Genomic DNA, 20,563 nt, shown 5'->3' with positions numbered 1-20,563 from the left:
CATCTCCTGATTAAACATAAATTGTAATATAATGTTGAATATAATGAAAAAGAAAGACAAACTAAATAACTAATAAACTGTGAACAAATGGTCATTATAAATACTAATATTTTGGTATAATAACTAATGTTATATTAATGTATAAAACAAAAATCCATGTTATTTACCCATAATGGAATCTTTATAAAGCATGTGAATTTAGGTCACAAAATATGATATTTTAAGCTTTTAAAATTAGTTTTATTGATACATTTTAGATATATATTATAAATATATTCTCATAGGAAACTTGTAGCTGTACATAATATGTCTTGATTATTCTTTATCCCCAGCAACTCAATCTACACTATGTATATTAAAGTTTTTTGGTTAATTGAAAAATGTATATGTATATACATTTTTTTTTTACTGATTTGTGATAGGCTTTTTGGTGTAGCAAAGTTGCATCTAATAGTATAACAAAATGTTTTTAAAATATGTGTACAATAAAAGGTAGTGTGTTATTGACAAATAAGATCTCAGAAATAATGAGATATATCATATCAATGGATAAAATGAACAAGTATAAAAAAGAAATATAAGTTGACCAACAGATTTAATGATTCTAAAATTTATGTAGAACAGCAAAAAAATAACTAGTTTAGACCTTTGTAAAGAAAAAAAAAAAAAACATGGAAGAAGAAATGTCTGCACAAAATCCTATAACTTATGTTAGCCTATAGTAATTTAGTGTATAAAATGTATAGGATAGGAAAATTGTCATAGATAACAGAATAGAGTACTCAGAAATATATCCATATAAATATGCTTTGATTTTAGGACTATGGTGGCAATATGAGCAGCAAAAATTTGTTATACATATGGAAAGAAAAATGATTCGAATGTTCTATCACAACTTATTCATAATTCAAGCACAGATGGCTTATGCTTGAAGTACCATAAGAAAGCTTTAAAATGTTTAGAATAAAATAAATATGACTATACTTCTGATATTGGGTGATGGAAATTTTTAAAATATGCAGAAGAGACCACTGTTAAAGAGCATTTTAAATGTGGCAAAGTGAAGTTCAAAACTTCTGTATATCCACGATACCTTTTGAAGTTAAAGATAAGATTACAACATGTAAAAATATTTACAATGCATGTAACAGTAACATAAAAAAAAAGGAAAATAATATGTTTTAGCAAATTTTTTGCTGTATGACATTACCACCCCAAAGAGAAAAAACATCATATATATTTTTGTGGCCCTGCAACTTTGACAGTGCTGCTTGAGAATGACTTGTCTTCTGGGTTATAATCTATTGAGTTGGACAGATAAGTGGGTCACAAAAATCCCAAATAATACAAGTTAGACTTGTGATGATCGTGTCCTTGAATGAATGAGGACTAGCTTGGATTATTATTTCTAGCTCATTTTAAGATTCTCTCTGCATGTGACCTCTCCAACAAGTTTGGTACTTAAATTCTTTACATAATGGCCCTGTGCTCAAAGGAAGTCGACAATGAAATGCTGTGAGTTTGCTAAACCCAGAACCAGAAGTCACACAGCTGTGTGACTGTCACATTCCACTCTGCTTAACAAGCCCAGAAACAGCACTGATTCAAAGGAAGGAGACGCAAATCCCCAAGAATCATGGGACAAATGGCAGAAATCTTTTGGGCTGAGGAAAAATGTTAGACTTACAGTTAAAATAATCTACTATATGAACCTACAGAAAATAAGAAAATAATTCTGACAAGGACTCCACAGTAATAAAATAATCACAAGATCGTCAGTCTTATCAGGATGGTAATCTGAGCCAAATGAGAACACTATGAATGGGTAAAGAAAATGTATATTACAACGGAGTGTTATCCAGTCACATAAAAAAAAATGTGTCATCTGAAACAAAATAGCAAATTTGTGGACACATTTTATTGGTGTACATAATATGCACATACAGAACTATGGCAGTGAATATATTAATATGCAAAACTAAAATGTGTTACAAATGGATTCAAAATAAAAAGAATCTTCATAAGACAGTGATCGTGACAGCAAAACCTAAATAAAAACTAAATTCATGGAGAAGATAGCTAAATAAAATCTCGATATCTCCACGCTGTAATCTGAATGCTATAAAATCCAAAAATCATAGACTAGGAAATTTAAAGGCCTTTTTTTTTTCCTCACAAATTTAAGGACTGATGAAAGATGCTGCATCTAGTGAATGCTGCTTCTTTTTGTATCTTCATGCCATAGAGAATCGAGAATGGTGAGATATAAGAAGAGATGGGAAGAAAGAGGTGGAAAACAGAAAAGAGTATGAGAGAGAGAGAGAGAGAGAGAGAGAGAGAGAGAGAGAGAGAGAGAGAGAGAGAACTGTCATTTGTGAGAAATTTATGCCGTGATGAGGACTCTACTGTTGGGACTTAACTAATCCCCAAAGTCCTAATTCCAAATATCATCACTTTGGAAATTAGTGTTCAACATGGAAACTTACAAGTCTAGCTCACCACATTATGGAATTTTGTTCCACATGAGAAATGAATATTAACTTTTACTTATAGTAACATAGATGAATCACAGATAATATTTATTGAAAAGATCATGTCCATGGGGCATATTTCTTTAAAAACAGACAAAAGTAAGCCATGTACACCAGGAATGTATACATATCTATGTGTTTCTTACTATAATTACAAACAAATTATATGTAAGGATAAAACACAACATGCAGTTTAAATGAAGTTATTTAGTCAGCATACCCCTGGGGGGCGGGATACAGGTATTAGTTGCTCCCAAATGTTTCAGCACTTTGATAATAGTTTTAAGGACATTTATTATTTTTTAAAGTTGAACTATTTTCTCTTTTTAATTATGCTTCACCTTTATGGAAACTATAATTTGTATGTGCATTCACAAAAAATAATTTATATGATTATGTATTTTGCTCATTTTCTTCTTATCCATATTCTTTCTCACATGGGTAAAATTTATTTTGCTCTTCATCACACATTTCGCTGCATAACTAGTTACTCCAAAACTTAATGATTCAAACAGCTAACACTCATTTTATCTGAGTTTCAGGAACCAGGAGATAGTTGGGAATAATTTTGACTCAAGCTCTTACGAAAGTTAAGGTAAGATGTGGGATAGGACTCCTTTAATTTCTTCCACATTCTCTCACAACAATGCTGGGCAAGAGACTCCCACGCCTGCTGACTGTTGTTTAGAAGCCTCAGCTCTTTAGCTCAGGGACCTGGATGTGGAGCTTTTTGTGACATACCAGCTGGATTTTTCTAGAGCAAGATTGCTAAGAAAGAAGCAAAGATGATACGCAATCTCAGGAGGGACAGTGCAGGTCAACACTGATGTGACACAAACTAGGATTAATGGGTGCGAATACCTTGATATAAAGACCACTTAAGGGCATTGCAGAAGCTGGCTATCACACTAGTGAAACTTTTTAGAGTGCATTAGCTGTATAACTCTGCACATTAAAATGTGAATAATACATTTCCAAATTTCATGTCATATAGAGAAATTCTTCATTTCATTTATAAAGTTTGTGGTCCTCATAAATTGATTTCATACATCTACAATAGTTTCTATGTTATGTTAATTGTTTTTCCTAAATGAATACCTATTTCACTCACCAGTATAAATAAAAGCATAATACTGCTTGAGTTTATATTGTTATTTTTATAATTAAAATTAAAACATTTAAAATTGATTACTATTGCTTCCAGAAGAAAAATATAATCTTTCATATTTATGTTTGAGTTACTTTATGTAAACTAGCATGAAGAAACTCCCTTAATTGCTTTTCAAGATCCTTTTTTAGTACACTCAATTTAAATCTCTAATAAATATTTACAAAAACATGTTGGAAATATTACTTACTGCTATAATATTCAAAGTACTACTCTAATTTTACATCTCTGTGAGCATATGTTCTATGTGGAATATATATGTGTGTGGAATATATATATATATATATATATTTGAATGTTGGGTTTAAGCATGTCTAGACTCTTGTAGAACCTTTTGGATCAGTAGAAATTGTTCCTCTGTTGCAGATTTCCTTGCTAGTTTGAATATCTTGTTTGAATGTTGGCTTTAAGGATGTCTGCAGTATTGTAGGACTTTTTGGAGCAGAGGAAGTGTTTCTTCTGTTGCAGATTTCTCTGCTCCTCGCCATCAATCACTTAAATCGTATCTACTCTGAGTCAGCATTAGCAACAATGGCAACTCAAAAGAAGTGGTGATCTTGAATACTGCCACTAAAGGACATTGCATAAAGGAAGAACTAGGAAAAAAAAAAAAAAAAACACAGAATATTTTCAGGAATCTATAAAATTATCTGGCTTACAATCTGTATCGGAAAGGTTGATTATCTTCCATAAATGCCAAAAACATTAAAAAGAAATTTGATAATGTGTTCAAAATTCTTTACTACCTGAATAAAGACAAATTCAAAAGGATTCTGGATCTGTGACATTTACATTTATCTCTTTTTATCCCATTTCTCTGACAACCTCCATCGATACATACAGTTGGCTGCAATTACAAGATATATTTTCTGTCCATTTTAGTATAAAAAGGTGTGGCAAAATATTTCCTTATTACTAAACTTCCTGAAAAATAAGACAGTCTTACACACTGAGAGGATGAATGATATGGTGTGAGATCAAAAGTGAGTTTTATACATTTATATGTGCATGATAATAAACGGCTGATGATTTCCCACAAAATTAAGAAAAGGTGGCCTTGAATTCCCAGAAAGTGTCAAAAATTAACAGAAAATATTGGTACATCAGTTTCTTGAGATTATATTAACTAAAAGTTTAATACTCTACAAACTTGTAAGTTGCAACTCCCTGGACAACTTTAGGTATAATAAGTTTTGTGATTAGCAGATGTAATTTTAAGAAGATAAATATATATTTCAGAGCTTAAGTGTACCATTTTCTTCAAGAGAAAAATTGTTCCACACAAAAGTTCATGTCACGTTAAACATTATAATTAACATTTACTGGGTTGATGTTGAAAGTGAAGAAAAAACTATCAAACATATATAAGTGCATTCTTCTAGAAACTTTGTAAATATATGCTTTGCAATGAAGATATGCCAAGGTTAAAAAATGCAGTGATGCAGAAAGAACCTTTGATGACACAAAGTATCCATTCTCTTGCACAGATCCATGGGAGATTCTGACAGGCACCAGGAAATCCCAATTATCTATTCACCTGAGGATAAAAGAAAGATTTAAAAAGTTGATGGTATAAATAAAAGAAAATTTGGATTGAATGGATCTTACCTCTAACACTTTTCAGCATCCATTTAATAACTTGATAAAATATTGAATTTACATTTAGGGATCCAAATTCCTCTCCAAACTTAATCATTTCTAAGTTAGTGCCCTCAAAGAAGTCACTTAATCTTTCTGAGCATTAATCACACTTTAAAGCGTGTTTGGAAGAACAGAATGAGATGAAATAAGTGGCTTCCAATTTACAATTGTCAGCTATTAGTAACAGGGATCTTTCCCAGTGAACATTATATTTTGGAGTATTTAAAATCTTAATGTTTTAAAAATATATAATTTCATTTTTTCTTCCACTTTTACTATGTTTCCTTAAGATTTGTGATTAATCCTTGAAGAACTAATATGGTTATTTCTTGAGTTTTTGACATTCTTATAATCAGCAACTTTTACTTTAGAGAAAGACATTTTATTTTATCAAGGCAATTTTTTCTCTATAGCTCCAACCAAATAAGGCTAATTAGTATGACTTTATTCTCACTATAAAGTGAAACAAGAATGCAAGTGGTTTAGAGATTCAAAACCATTTATTCACATAGAAAGAGTGTCAAGGATGAACTATTACTTGGCACCACAAACTGAGGTCATACCATATCTGTCAACAGGGAAACTGACACTGATGAGAAAAAGATAGCATTTTACATCATTACAAAAAACTACATAAATGATATCATTCAGGTTAACAAAAGAGACTCATCTATGATATTTGTTCATAATTATAACTCTGTAGAAAGTTAACACTATACCTGTATTAATATTACTTTCTTATGTCATATTTACAGAAGATCATGAAGCACAAAAGCAAAACAAAATTTACAATCCTGACAGATTTTTATTGCTCAGATACAAAATAGGTATTCACATAATGAAAATTAACATTGAGAATTTCAAACTATTTTGAAAGCAGAGATTATATCAAATATATAATTGTATTCAAAAAGCATTATAACTCCCTAAGATAAAAGCCATGGGATTCTGTAAGTTATAATAAAGTACAGAAATCAAATGTAGATGTTTAATCATGAGACAAAAATATTAGTAATTTGAAATTATTAATGCTACGTTTTCAAAACTGTAGATTTAAAATTGCCACCAAAAAAGTGAGTGAAAATGTTGACCATGTTTATATAAATGCATGCAGTTTGTTTCTGTGTAATCAATAAACATTTGTGTTTATATAGTCAAATGACACAGCACAATATCACATTTACAGTAATTGGAGTATGTGAGCTCCCATTTAAATTATGGTTAGTTGTAATATCTGTAATTCATCAGGTCACAAAAATATATATGTATTGTTGCAGCAGTTTTCCAATTCATTTTTGTCATTCTGATTTTTCCATCAATTTCTTCACTTTTTGATCATTCCCCCCTTTAAAATATTTGGCATTGTTAAGTAATTCATTGTGCTATGTATAGATTTGTTTATTTTTTAGTGCTGAAGATTGACCCCATGCCCTGGCATTAGCTATTTACCATAGACCTATGTTATCCAGTGAAAAATGTTGTTACTCTGTTCATAAATAGTATAATAAAGTTTTTCACTATCTAAATGAATGTTAAGATGTATTTTATAATGAATGATAAATACTTTAACAAGGAAAATAGTATTTCTCTAGAAGCATCTGATCTTTAAACACATAATGTATGTGCCCCATAAGATATTAATACTTTTTTCATATTTCATATTCTGAATATAAATATCTCTAGCAGTCAGCATGTTTGAAAACACAATATGATATACATGTATTATCTGAAGGAATGTATATTCTGAAATGCCAGAGAAATAACTTTGAAAGTTAATCTTTTTTTAAATTTTATTTAAGGATAAAAAGAAAAAAAAAGCAGAAAAAGGGTTCAAGTTATACAGATTTACAGAAAAAAATAAACAGTAGGAAATTACTAGTTAATGGATTACATATGGTCATCTTAGAAATAGTTGTTCAAGTTACAAAATTAAAGCTTATAAAGTGGATATTCCAACAATGAGACTGCAAACAGTTCTGTTCAATGATCCAACAGAACTCAGTAATATCATTATCTATCTTATACACTTAAATATACATGCAGTTATATCATTTAGGGCACTTTCTTTTCCTCTCTTTTGTACAATGACAATTACACATTTTGGGTTTTGTTGCTCCCACAGTTCTTATTCCTTTTTTGGAAGAGAGTAAAACCAAATGTGACATAACAGAACAGAGTCAGTCAAATCAAAAGGGTGGACATAATAGATAATGTAAAAGCATAATACAAGGTGATCAACAATGGTTACCATAATGCCTCCCGCTATCTCTAATAGAATTGCCTATATCATCAGTTATAATAACATTGAACAAAACAGTAAAGAATGAAACCAACAAAACCAAAACATTGGAGACATTACAGGTCTTCAAAAGTAGATAAAAGTCAACCAGAATGGGCATCATAATGAATCCCACTATCTTCACAGCTATTGCCTAAATTTTCAAACCTGGTACTATCAAACAAACAAGGATAGAGGAACATCAGTCAAAATAAGATGGTGAGAGCAATATAGGGCTTCAAATCAAGATAATGGAAAGTCAAAGTGGATTACTATAATATATCCTGTTACTTTTTATTAATTTTTCCCTTAATTAAGAGGATAAAAATAAAAAAAGTAAATAATAAAGTGGAGATTGAGATAAAAGAGCACATAACAGCAAAACAGTGCAGATCAAAACATAATCATTTAAGCAGAATAGTGTTTCACCACGAGATAATCCTGACATAAAAGTAGTTGCCATATTGCCTCTTTCCTTGAAATCTTTGAGTATAACTTCGTATACTGTAGAATCAAATATATCAAAACAATGTAAAACCATTTAAGAGAAGGAAAGTATTACAGGGTATTTAGAATCAACTAACAGAAAATGAACAATGGTCTCTGCATAATCTCCTTGTCTATAAAAGTTTTTGTTTATACTATTACATATAATAAAATCTAATAAGATACAACTTGTTTAGACCAATGGAGACAGAAGAACAAAAGCTTGATGAGACTTCAAAACAAGATATTACCTGTTATGACATCATTTTCTCCAAAATAGCTGTTCCCATCATCCAATCTTCTCTGCCTCATCTCTGTTGAGCTCTTTTTCTGTCATTAGTTGTCAGTTTGTCTTCTTCATTTTGTTTTCTGCTCCATTCAGTGTGGCCTTTCTGCCACTATTTCTGGATTCTTCGTATTTTTCTTTTTTAGAATACCCTGCAGTACTCTCTGTAGAGTTGAATTGGTGGTTGCATATTCCTCTAGTTCCTCTTTATCCTGGAAGCACCTTGTTTTTCCATCAATTTACAGGGATAGTTGTGCAGGATACATCAATCTTGGCTGGAGGTTATTATCTTTCAAAGCTTGAATTATTTCCCTCCATCCTCTTCGTGATTTGATGGTCTGTGCCGAGAAGTCTGTTGTAATTCTGATGGGCGTTTCCTTGTAAGTGATCTGTTTCTTGTCTCTGATGCTTTTAATATTCTGTTCTTGTATTGAATTTCTGGAATTTTGATCATTATATGCCTCGGTGTAGCTCTGTTTGGGTTATAGGTGGCTGGGGTCCTATATGCTTCATACAACTGAGTGTCTTTACCTTTTGCTAAATTAGGAAAATTCTCCTGGATTATTTCTGTGAGTAGCTTTTGTAGCCCATTTGTTTTTGTCCCTACTTCTTCTTTTATGTTCTTAATTCTTAAGTTACAGATCATCTTATCATCTTCTAGTCTTTGTATTATTGCTGTTTGTTTCTTTGTTATTTTAAAAAAGTTTTTCATTTCATGTTCCTACATTACAAATCTCTCCAGTCCAGATAGTCTGTCCTTAGTTTCTTTCAAGCTGTTATACCAGTTTTTGATAGAGTTTTTAGTTTCCTGGTAATCTCTTTGAACCTGCTTCACGTATTCTATGCTTTCTCTATTTGCTCCATCAAACACTTCTCCCCTCTTTTTCTGTTCTTTCATTCCACCATCTGTTTTTTCTTGGGTGGTGCTTAGTATTCCTCTAACTATTCTGCTTACATCTAGCTTCAGGTCATTAATAACTTCATTCCTGAACTTGTCTATGCGGCTCTGGAGATAGTGCTTTATATCTATTGGTGCTGTGTCTGCTATTACCTCTTTCTCAAGATTGGGGGCTGAAGAGTCTTTCTTGTTGCTCCCTCTTCCCAAATTCTCTGTTCCTTATATATGCAAGCATATATAGGAGGCCCAGCTTCCTTCCCTGTAGGCCACAGTCTGATTGAATTGTGCCAGCTAGGTGTTCCCGCCCACCACAGTGCACCAGTTTGTTACACACCAGGCAGCCTATGCGGGGCCCACCACTGCAGATCAACCTCGCTTCAAGTGCTGGGACCTGGGTTGTGCTAGCCTACTGGGTCTCAACTAGCAGCGTCACGTAGGCTAGGCACTGCTCACCAATCCCACTTGAGAGGGGGATATGTGACTGAAGTCACTACAGAGCCCTGTTCCTGCAAGTCTGCCTGGTCCCAGAATGTCCTCTATTGGAGTCTCCTAGACAGTGGAAGAGTCCCAGTTTCTCTCACTCACCGCAGGTCGATGCACAGCTCCCAGCCCATCCTGCTTTCAACTCCTTTCACCAATTCCCATTCTCAGAGCTTTCACATGTCTCTCTCCCTGCCAAGCTGATGCAGACACAGCAGCAGTGGCGGGAAACCCAAATCACGGCTTTCAAAGGCACGGGCTTCCACACTGAGGCTTTTCTGTTCCTGTTATAGCACCAGGATTGCATTCCCAATTGGTTTCTCTCAGCCCAGTTCGTTCTTGGGTCAGCAGGGCATATCTCCTCTTACTTATGATTCCTTACTCTGCACCATTCCTGAATTCAAAGCTGGGTCTTTCAGAGAGCCTCCGTAGCTGTTGCTATCTGTCCGCCATGTTCTCTGAAGTCTGAAAGTTAATCTTTACGTGGTCTTTTATTTTTACCTGAGAATATTCTGATGAACAGTATTTGTTTTTCAAAAGTTACATATGCTAGGTAGGACAGTCTTACCATTAGTATGTGGAAAGTACTTACCAAATTATTATTTCATTTTATGTGGCCTGCACAAATTTCTTTTAAAGCTGATACTTTGGACTGTTTTTCAGTACTTCATTTATTTGCATTTTGCCACTTTTTTTTTCCAGCAAATTTACAGGAACAAATTGGTAAGGCATTCATTAAAATGCTGAAAGCATTTGGATAGTTAGGCAGTTTAATTATAAAGCTTCTCATTTCATGCTTTTGTTTGTAATAAAAGCAAGTAGGAGTTGAGGCAGTTATAGCTACCTGGACATAAAATATCAAACTATTTCAAGTGTTTGTGCCAGTCATGCATATATCTAAACACAGATGTGAATATTCTATCTGAATTATTTTGGCCTGGTTTTATTTTTCATTTCCAGAAAGTCCCATATGAATCACTCAAAACTAGTCCATCAGTTTCTTAATACAAAATGACTCATTATTGTAAAATATGATGTTCAAAAATATAGTTTTTCCAAAAATGATGACCTTGCAAAGTAAAAGTATCCCATCTCCTCTGAGAGCACAATAATTCAAGGCTGGAAATGTAATTTGGTTTCATGGCTCAGTGAATTGAACACATTTTAGAATACTATCTTAACACGTGAAAAACAAGACAGAGGAAAATACAATGGAAATATATGAGGTACAGTATGTTCTACTATTGTCAACTTATTTTTTCACTTATAATGGAATGTGACTATACTGAAAGAGTTATATCTTCCTGTAATCTCTGCTTTCATTGATTGTATATATCATCTCACTTAGTGAGCATAAACAATAGTTTTTAAATAGTGGAATGAAACAAAAATGTATTATGACACAATAAAAACAATATATAATAGGATTAGCTTTTTGGAAATAAAGATTTAATATAACATAATATTATTATATTAAATATAATTTAATTTATTATTACTATTATTATTTTAATTTAATTATACTATTATTATTATAATTTAATTTACTATTACTATACTATTTAATATAATAGAATATAATAGGATTACCTTTTTGGAAATAAAGATTTTATTAAAAAGCTATCAACTAAACATTATAATAGTACAGGAAAGAATGTAAAACTAGAATATTGATATTAAAAAATTCTAGTAGTTGAAAATGTTTCAACAGTATAAATGTTTTATTATTTTTGGAATTAATTTTCAAGAATATTTTATAAAGAGTATCATGTTTAAACTCTATTTTGAATATCAACAGAGATAATAGCTCTTTAATTTAAGGCCCTTCTCACATTACTTTTGTAATTTTTTGCTAATTACTTAAATTTTATGCTGCTAAGTTGCTGCACCTACAAATAGAATAATTAAAATGACTATGTTAAAATATATTGCAGTCATAATTGAAAAGTCCTTTAGAAACCATAAGCTAGTAGAGTATATATAGTAAATGATAATTATTGATATTATAATATGCATTCACTCAAATTCTTTACAGATTTATACAACAAATATCAATATTTCCTTATTGATATAAGGAATATCATTATTTCCAATTATGTCCTTTGGCTAGAAGAAATCTCTTTATGAAATCTTCTTGTTTAGGAAGAGAAGACTGATTTGTTTTCATATCTATGTTTTTTCAAAGGCATGATACCACCAAACACCCAAGGAGAAGTACTTTAATAAATGTTCTACTGGGGGAGCTTCTTTTTACAGACTGACATCTTCATCAATCCTCCACACTAAGTATAGAACACAGCTTAAGATCAGATCATTTATACTTTCAAGAACAAAGTTATAATAGTTATTCTATAACATAAGTATGAGATAAAACTAATAAGTTGATATACTAGTGAAATCTACTAGTTTTCAATGTAAATCTTAAAGGCACTCATGGGATTTCAATAAAACCTCATATTGTCCTCTTATGTAGATGAAATATTCACTATAAAATTGAATAATTTGCAAACAAACTTCACCTGATTTTGTGTTGTTGCTCCACTGCTTTCTTTCTGTGTAAACTTAGACAAATAACTACACAACTTATGACTACCACTTGAAATGTAAACAAAAAATTTAGCTTCATAGACTACAATGTGTACTAAATGGAGTTATTTATTTATTTATTTATTTACCGTAGTGTGTCTTTTTTTCTTCAAAATAGTTGTCCATTCCTTCACACACAATAAATTAATTTGCCTTCAAAACCAGACAATAGGAAATCAATAATAACTATCATAATGTCTGTTGGTCTTTCAAAATAGCTATCCATACTTTCACACATATTGAAATCAAATAATAGAAAACAGCCTAAAACCAATCACAAGAAAGAAACAAAGCATTATAATTCTTCAAAACAAGATGATAGAAATCAGGGAAGGCGAACATGATGTGTCATTTTCTTCAACATAGTTGATTAGGTCATCACATGTAATAAAATCAATTCTTGTAAACTTTTAGCAGAAGCTCAGTAATATAATCCTATACAAGTACATCTATCCCTTCTATATTAGAGGGGAAAACCAAATAAAACAAAGTATAAGAAAAACAAGAAACAAAAGCGACAAATAACAATAACAAAAAGCCCAAAACAATAACTTTGTAGATTTTCAAAACAAAGTGGGAGCAAAACATTGTTGTTTCGCACAGTTATCTTTAAAAGTGATACTGAAATTACCAGATATTAACATACAAAATTGATTCGACCTACAAATGCCAATTGTTTTGCTCTAAAACTAATAGAATTAGTTTTAGTATTAGTACAATCATCTTAGTAATCTTAAGGGTATATATACAAATTTATATCTTTTTACTGTTCCTTCTTTCCTCCTTTACTCATCTAAGTTATTTTTTTCCAGTTGGAGCAGTTTCTTACCCTTTCACAATGTTTATGGAAGATTTTGTATCTTCCTTAGTCTTTCAATTTCTTCTACCAGGGTATTTACACATGTGAGTTTGATTTATTTTACTTATAAGTATGGTCGCAAGAAACTTCCATTTACCTACAAAAGCCTCAATGCAGTCCTTTTCACATCTGAGTGAAATTTCATTTTACAAAAATACTACTTTTTTTTTCCTTTTTTCTTCAGTTGATGGGCATTTGAGTTGTTTCCAAGATTTAGCTGTTACAAATTAGGCTGCTATAAACGTGGGTGCACATCTATCTCTGTGGTATGATATTTTAAGTTCTTCTGGGAATATGTCCAGAAGTGGAATAGTTAGATCAAATGGGACTTCCAATCCCAGCTTTTTGAAGAACCTTCAGACTTATTTCCACAGTCCCTGCATCAGTCTACACTTCCATCAATAGTGCAGAAGAGTTCCTTTTCCCCCACAGTCTCTCCAGCATTTCGTATTGGTGCTTTCTTCATCCTGGCTATTCATTCTGCAGTGAGATGGAATCTCATTGTGCTTTTAATTTGCATTTTTCTAATAACCAATGATGTTAAACATTTTTTCATGTATTTATTTGTTATTTGTATTTCTTTATCTGAGAAGTGTATATTCTTCTCAGATGCCCACTTTTTGATTGGGTCTTTGAATATCAGGGACCTGATTTTTTTTTTTTTAATTCTTTATATGTTCTAGACAGAAGTCCTTTGTCTAAGGGACAGTTGACTAAGCTTTTTTTTTTTTTTTCCCAAATTTGTTAATTTTCTTTTCACTCTGCTGGAGATTTCTGTCTACATGTAGAAACTTTTCAATAAAATGAGATTCCACTTGCTGATTCTGGGAAGAATTTCCCAAGTAGTTTGATTTTTATTCATGAATTCTCAGCCAATTACTATATTATTAAGATTTCTACCTACATTGTCTTCCAGCATAGTTAATGTTTCTATTTTAATATTTAGTTTTTTTATCCATTTTGACTTTAGTTTAGTGCACAGTGAGATGTATGGGTCTAGTTTTAGTTTTCAGCATACGGAGAGCCAGTTTTTCTAGTACTACTTATTAAAGAGACTAGCTTTCATCCAGTGAACCTTTTTGGCCCTTTTGTCAAAGATAAGGTGTGTTAGTGTGCTTATAGTTGTGACTATATCTTCTAAATTGTTCCATTGATCTTCAGTTCTGTTTTTATTCCATTATCATGTAGATTTTATTACAGTAGCTTTGTAGTAAAACTTCAAGTCAAGGATTGTGATACCTCCTGCATTGCCTTTGTTACCAAGAATTGTCTTTGCTATTCTATGTCTCTTCTGGTTCCAGATGAATTTTAGAGATAATTCCCCTAGATTTGTAAGATATGCTAGTGGTATTTCAGTTGAATTGCTTTAAATCTGTACAACAATTTTGAGAGAATGGTCATTTTCACAATGTTTGTTCTTCCTTTTCATGAACAAGAAATGTCTTTCCATTTTCTGAGATCCTCTTTGGTTTCTTTTTTTCAGAGTATTGTAATTTTCATTGAATAGATCTTTTACTTCCTATGTTAGATGGATTGCTAAGTATTGCATTTTTGTGGATGCTATCATGAAGGGTGTGGTTTCTCTTATTTTTCTGTCAGTGTATTTGTTGTTTCTGTGTAGGAATGCAGTTGATTTTTGAGTGTTGATTTTGTATCCAGCTATACTACTCAATTTGATTATTACAACTAGAAGTTTTTCGATGGAATTTTTGGGGTCTTCTATGTAAAGTATTATGTCATCTGCTTATGATGATAATTTAATTTCTTCTTTCCTATCCTTATCCTTTTTATTTCTGTCTCTTGTGTAATTGCTCTGACTAATGTTTGCAACACTATACTGAATAGGAGTGGAGATAGTGGATAGCCTTGTCTTGTTCCTGACTAGAGTGAAAGATTTCAGTTGTGATCATTTAATATGATGCTGGCTACTGTTTTCTCATAGATGCTTTTTATCAGATTGAAGTAAAGGCATCTATTCCAATTTTCTGTAGTGTTCTTATCATGAATGAGTGTTGGATTTTATCAAAAACTTTTTCTGCATCTATTGAAATGATCATGTCATTGTTTTTGGCTCTACTGAAATGATGTAATATGCTTATTGATTTGCATTTGTTGAACCATCCTTGCATTCCTGGGATGAGTCCCACTTGGTCATGGTGTGTATTCTTCTAGATGATTTACCATTATGTTTGCCAATATTTTACTGAGGATTTTTGCATCTATTTTCATTAGGGAGATTGGTCTGTAGTTATCTTTTTGATTGGGTCTTTCTCTGGTTTTAGGGTAATACTTGTTTCCAATAGTGATTTAGAAAGAATTGCTTCCCTTTCAATTTCATTGAAGATTTTCAGGAGTGTGGGCATTTTTCGTTGAATTTCTTGTAGAAATTATCCATAAATCCATCAGAACCTGGGCTTTTCTTTGTTGTTAAGGTTCTAATTACTTTTTCAATTTCATTCAGAAGTTTTTTATCTTCTTGATTTACCTTTGGTAATTCATATGTTTCTAGGAATCTGTACATTATCTGCTGTGTTATGAAACCTATGAGTGTAAAAGTTTTCAAAGTATTTATGATCTCCTGTATTTCCACAGGGTCTGCAGTGATTATGCCCTTTTCATTGCCTAATACATGAATTTTTGCTTCATTTTTAAAATAACATTAGCTAGGGGGTTATCAATTTTTTTAAAGACACAACCCTTTGATACTTGAATTCTTTGTATTGCTTTCTTAGTCTCTATTGCAGTAAGTTCTGTTTTGATCTCTATAATTTCCTCTCTTCTTTTGGCTTTGAGTTTCACTTAGTCTCCTTTTGCAGGATGTTTGAAGTGTAGCATCATGTTGTTTATTTGTGTATGTTCTGATTTCTTCAAGTGGGATTTCACCACAATAAATTTTCCTCTGTGGACTGATTTCATTACATCCCACTGGTTCCGGTAAGTTGTATTTGTATTTTCATTTGCTAGTAGATCTTGTTTAACTTCTGCTTTAATTTCTTCTGTAACTCACTGATTGTTCAGGAGTGTATGATTTAATTTCCATGTGTTTATGGAGTTTTTGCAGTTTCTTTCAGTCTGTGGATTTCCTTTTGGGTTAGATGGGTTTCTTGTGTTCAGCATGATTGGATATTGCTTCTTGATCCATTCTGCCAGTCTGTTTATTTTAATTGGTGAATTGAGGCCATTTACATCAGTGGTTATAAGTGATACATATTTACTTATTTTTGTCATTTTATCTTTCTTTTGTTGATTTTTTACCTTTCCCCTCTGTTTAATTGTTTGCACTATTTAATTGTTTGCATTAATTTCCAGTTTTATGGCACTATGATCAAATAATATGCATAGGATGATTTTTACTCTTTTACACTTACTTATTAAGCATGTTCTGTGGTTTAGTATATAATCTACTTTAAAGAATGTCCCATGTGTATCTGAGAAGAATATATATTGTATTGCTGTTGGTTGGAAAAATGTACACATCTATTAAGTCCATTTGTTCAGAAGTTTGATTCAGTTCTTTTATTTCTTTGCTGATTTTCTGCCTAGTTTATCTGTCTCTCTATCAATGGGATGTTAAGGTCTCCAGTTACAACTGTGTTATTGCTTATTGGTTTTATTCATTTCTGTTAATAATTGTTGTACATATCTGGTTCTCCCATATTTGGTACACATATATATTTAAGATTATTATCTCTTCCTCTTGAAATTTTCCACTGACCAGTATGTAGTGAACTTGTTTTCCTCTATTGAATATATTGGCTTGATGTTCACATGGTCTACAATTAGAATAGCTACCTCTGTTTTTTTGTGGGACTACTATTGAATGAAGTATTCCATCCTTTGACTTTCAATCTGTGAATTTCCTTTTGGGTTAGAATGGATTTCTTGTACACAGCATATGTTTGCATATTGTTTCTAGATCCATTCTTCGATTTGCATCAATGGTTATAAGTGATACATATGCATATATACACACATATATATATATATATATTTATGAGTATGTGTGTTTGTGTTATATATATATCAATATATATATATATATATATATATATATATATATATATATATATACATATGTGTGTGTGAGTGTGTGTGTTGGCTTATTTTTGTCAATTTTTCTTTCTTCTGTTGATTCTTTACCTTTCCCCTCTGTTTAATTGTTTGCCCTGCTTGATTGTTTCTTTCTCTTGGTGTTTTTGAAGTCATAGTTATTTTTATGTCTTTCTAGAATATCTTTCAGTATTCTTTGCAGGGTTGGTTTGGTAGTCATGAATTTCTTCAGTTGTTTTTTGTTGTGTATGTATCTTACTTATCCATTAATTTTACATCAGTCTGGGTTGGAAGTTGTTTTCCTTTAGGATCTGATATACTTCACTCCATGTTATTCTTGTCTGTATTTTTTGTGTTGAGAAGTTTGCTGTGATTCTGATGGGCTTTTCTTTATAGGTGAAAAAATCTCTTCTCTCTAACAGCTTTTAATATTCTGTTCTTATGTTGAATTTCTGGGATGTTGATTATTGTATGTCTGGGTATAGATTTATTTTGGTTATGGCTAATTGAAGTTCTATCTAATTCACTTATCTGCATGTCAGTTTCTTTCCCCATGTTTGGAAGGTTTTCAGCTACTTCCTCTTTTTTTTTTTTTTTTTTTTTTACAACATTTGTGTTGCTTTCCTTGTTTTTTATTTACCTGTATTAATCTCATATTGTTTTTTCTTTTCATCATCTTGGAAATGTTGAATTGTTATTTCCTGATTCCTTATTATTTTTAGAAGATCTTTCCTCTCCTGTTCTCTAGTTACAATCTTGTCTTCAAGGTCTGAAAGTCTATGTTCACATACATTGAGGTGCTTTTGTCAGCTTTCAATGGAATTTTTGATTGCCCAGATATCCCTTTTGTTCTGTTTCATGCATTCTTTCTTGAATTGTTCATTCAAGGTTTCAGTCATTTTGCTGTATTCCTCTTTTTTAAAAACTGTGTGTTCTTTAGATATGTTCAGCGTTTCTTTCATTTTGTGTATCATTTCTTGTTTTACCTGGGAGACTATTTCTGATTCGAGTTCCTTTATAGCTTCATGGAGTAGTTTCCTTACTTCAGTTGCTATCATTTCCAAAGTTTCAGGTCCATGGCTTATATTTTCTTCTATGTCCATGTCTCCTAGACATGTATCATGTGAAGGCTTGCTTGGGATTGGTTGGAGGTTTGAGATTGCATTTTGCTTTGTTTTGTCATTTTCTTGTATTCCACTGTAGGAGTTGAATGCAAAGTCTCAGCTGTTTTTTTTGGATTGAGGATGACTGGCTGTACTTTAGGAAATTCCACAGTTGAGGGGAGGATAATAGGAAGGGCCTACTGGGTCCCTAGTGGAACGCAAAGTTTCCCCAAGTGGGGAGGTGAGTACACTGGGTGAACTATCAGCTACCCCACGTGGTTCACCAATCCTCTCCAGCTGCTTGAGGTCAATGGTCAGGGTCTTACCAGGTCCTCAGTGGCATACCAATGCTGAACAGTAGATAAGGCACACTGGGCAGGCCTTCAGCTAATGCCACAGAGTGTATCACAGCTCCCCAGCTTCTTGAAGTCTCTGGGTAGAGCCCTACCATGTTCTGAACAACATACTAAGGCTTCTTGGCTACATGAAGTTCGTTGTGCAGGTCTTCAGCTCACTCCACATAGCTCACTAAAGTAACCCAGCTGTTTGAGGATGCTGGGTGAGGTCCTATCATGTTTCTTGCAAGGTTCTGCACCTACACAACTAGGTATAGTTCACTATGGAGGCCTTTAGCTCACACCACTCAGCACACAGCTTCTCCCCAGCTACCTGAGTTTTACTGGGCTAAGGTCATTTAATTAGGAAAATCCTATATAATATACAGAAAATACAATCAGGCCAAATGTTGTTTTCACTTATTATTTGTCCTGTATTGTAATATGGGTGATTTTATTACTGAATTCGATAAATTCTTTAGTCCCAATGAGAGTTCCAGTGCTAAACTCCCACACACAATACACTCTTATGCTTATATGGATCTGTATACTGTTCTCCATTTGTCATTCTTTAACTTATTGTTTACATGATGTTTGCCTATTTATTTCTGATTAAAATGTAAATCTTTCTATATCTTTATGGTTCACTCCATAAACATTACAAAGTACTGATTTTAATAGACTTAGAAGTGGTTCCACATATAAATATTAAAAGAATAAGGATATGTTTCAATGACTCACTCAAAAAATGCTAGTTTTTTCTTTGTAAGAAAAGTTAAGTGCCGGGCAGAGCTAAGATGGCAGATAGATAACAGTCTGGCTATAGATGCTCCCTGAGATAGTCAACATAGAACTCAACATAAAGCAGCATGGCGAGCCCTGAACAAAAGGAGAGGAAATCTCTTGTCCCAAGAAGAAACTAAGGTGAGAAAAACCAATCAAACATACACTCCTGGCCGGCTGTGCCACCGTGCAGTCCTGAGCGCCTCTGGGCTGCCTGTGAGACAGGCCATCCCCATGCTGCCATCTCCACCAACTGCCTCTGACTCTAGCCAGGGCCCACCAGAGGCTGGGGGAGTGGAGTGACTTGCCACCCACTGCATGCACCCACCCCTGCCACCACTGCCCCTGCCACCTCCACTGCCTCCCCGGATCTGGGCTGCATCCCATAGGGCATGATGAAGAGGACACATTGTGGCATCATGGGTGCGGGACTGGACCTGCTGGGATGCATTGCCACCTTTGCACTTACTGCTGCCACGAGGACCCAAGCCCATGGTGCCAGCACTGAGGAGGCCCCCGCCACCAGAGTGCCCCCAAAGTCCCCAGGCAGGTGAGTGTGTCTTTGTCACTGCCAATTTTGCAAAACTGGAGCCCCATGGAGGCACCATTGCAAATGGAGCCCAGAGAAGCTGCTTCTGAAAACACCTCTTCAGACAATAAGCAAAAATACAGAAACAGAACTTTCCAGTTTCCTGCCATGATTGATCAGCTTAGGGGAATTGGGTCTGCCTGCCTGCTCCCTGAACTCTGGACTGGGAAGCCTGGGGTGAGTGCCCCTGCACCATCCTGAGCCCCTGGGAGGGAGTTTAAGATACCTCAGATAACAGCAAATTGGGGAGGGCAGAAAAGCACCAGTCAGCACACTTCAGAAAGACCCTAAGCAATACAGATAGGACTAGAGACCCCCCAGACATACCTGGCTGAAAGAAGCCAGAAACATGATAAGAGCTAGAAATAAAAAATTTTAAAAAATGTACAGCCACTGACCGTGGAAAAATAATCTGAGGAGATATATATACAGAAAAGTAACAGTGCAATAATCATGCAATATTTGATACAGCATCAGCAGATATAAAGAA

The sequence above is a fragment of the Cavia porcellus genome, unplaced genomic scaffold (genome assembly GCF_034190915.1).
Source record: "Cavia porcellus strain 051 isolate PalLab524CR breed Dunkin Hartley unplaced genomic scaffold, mCavPor4.1 scaffold_29, whole genome shotgun sequence".
NCBI classification, from domain to species: Eukaryota; Metazoa; Chordata; class Mammalia; order Rodentia; family Caviidae; genus Cavia; species Cavia porcellus.
This window is presented reverse-complemented; position numbering follows the sequence as displayed.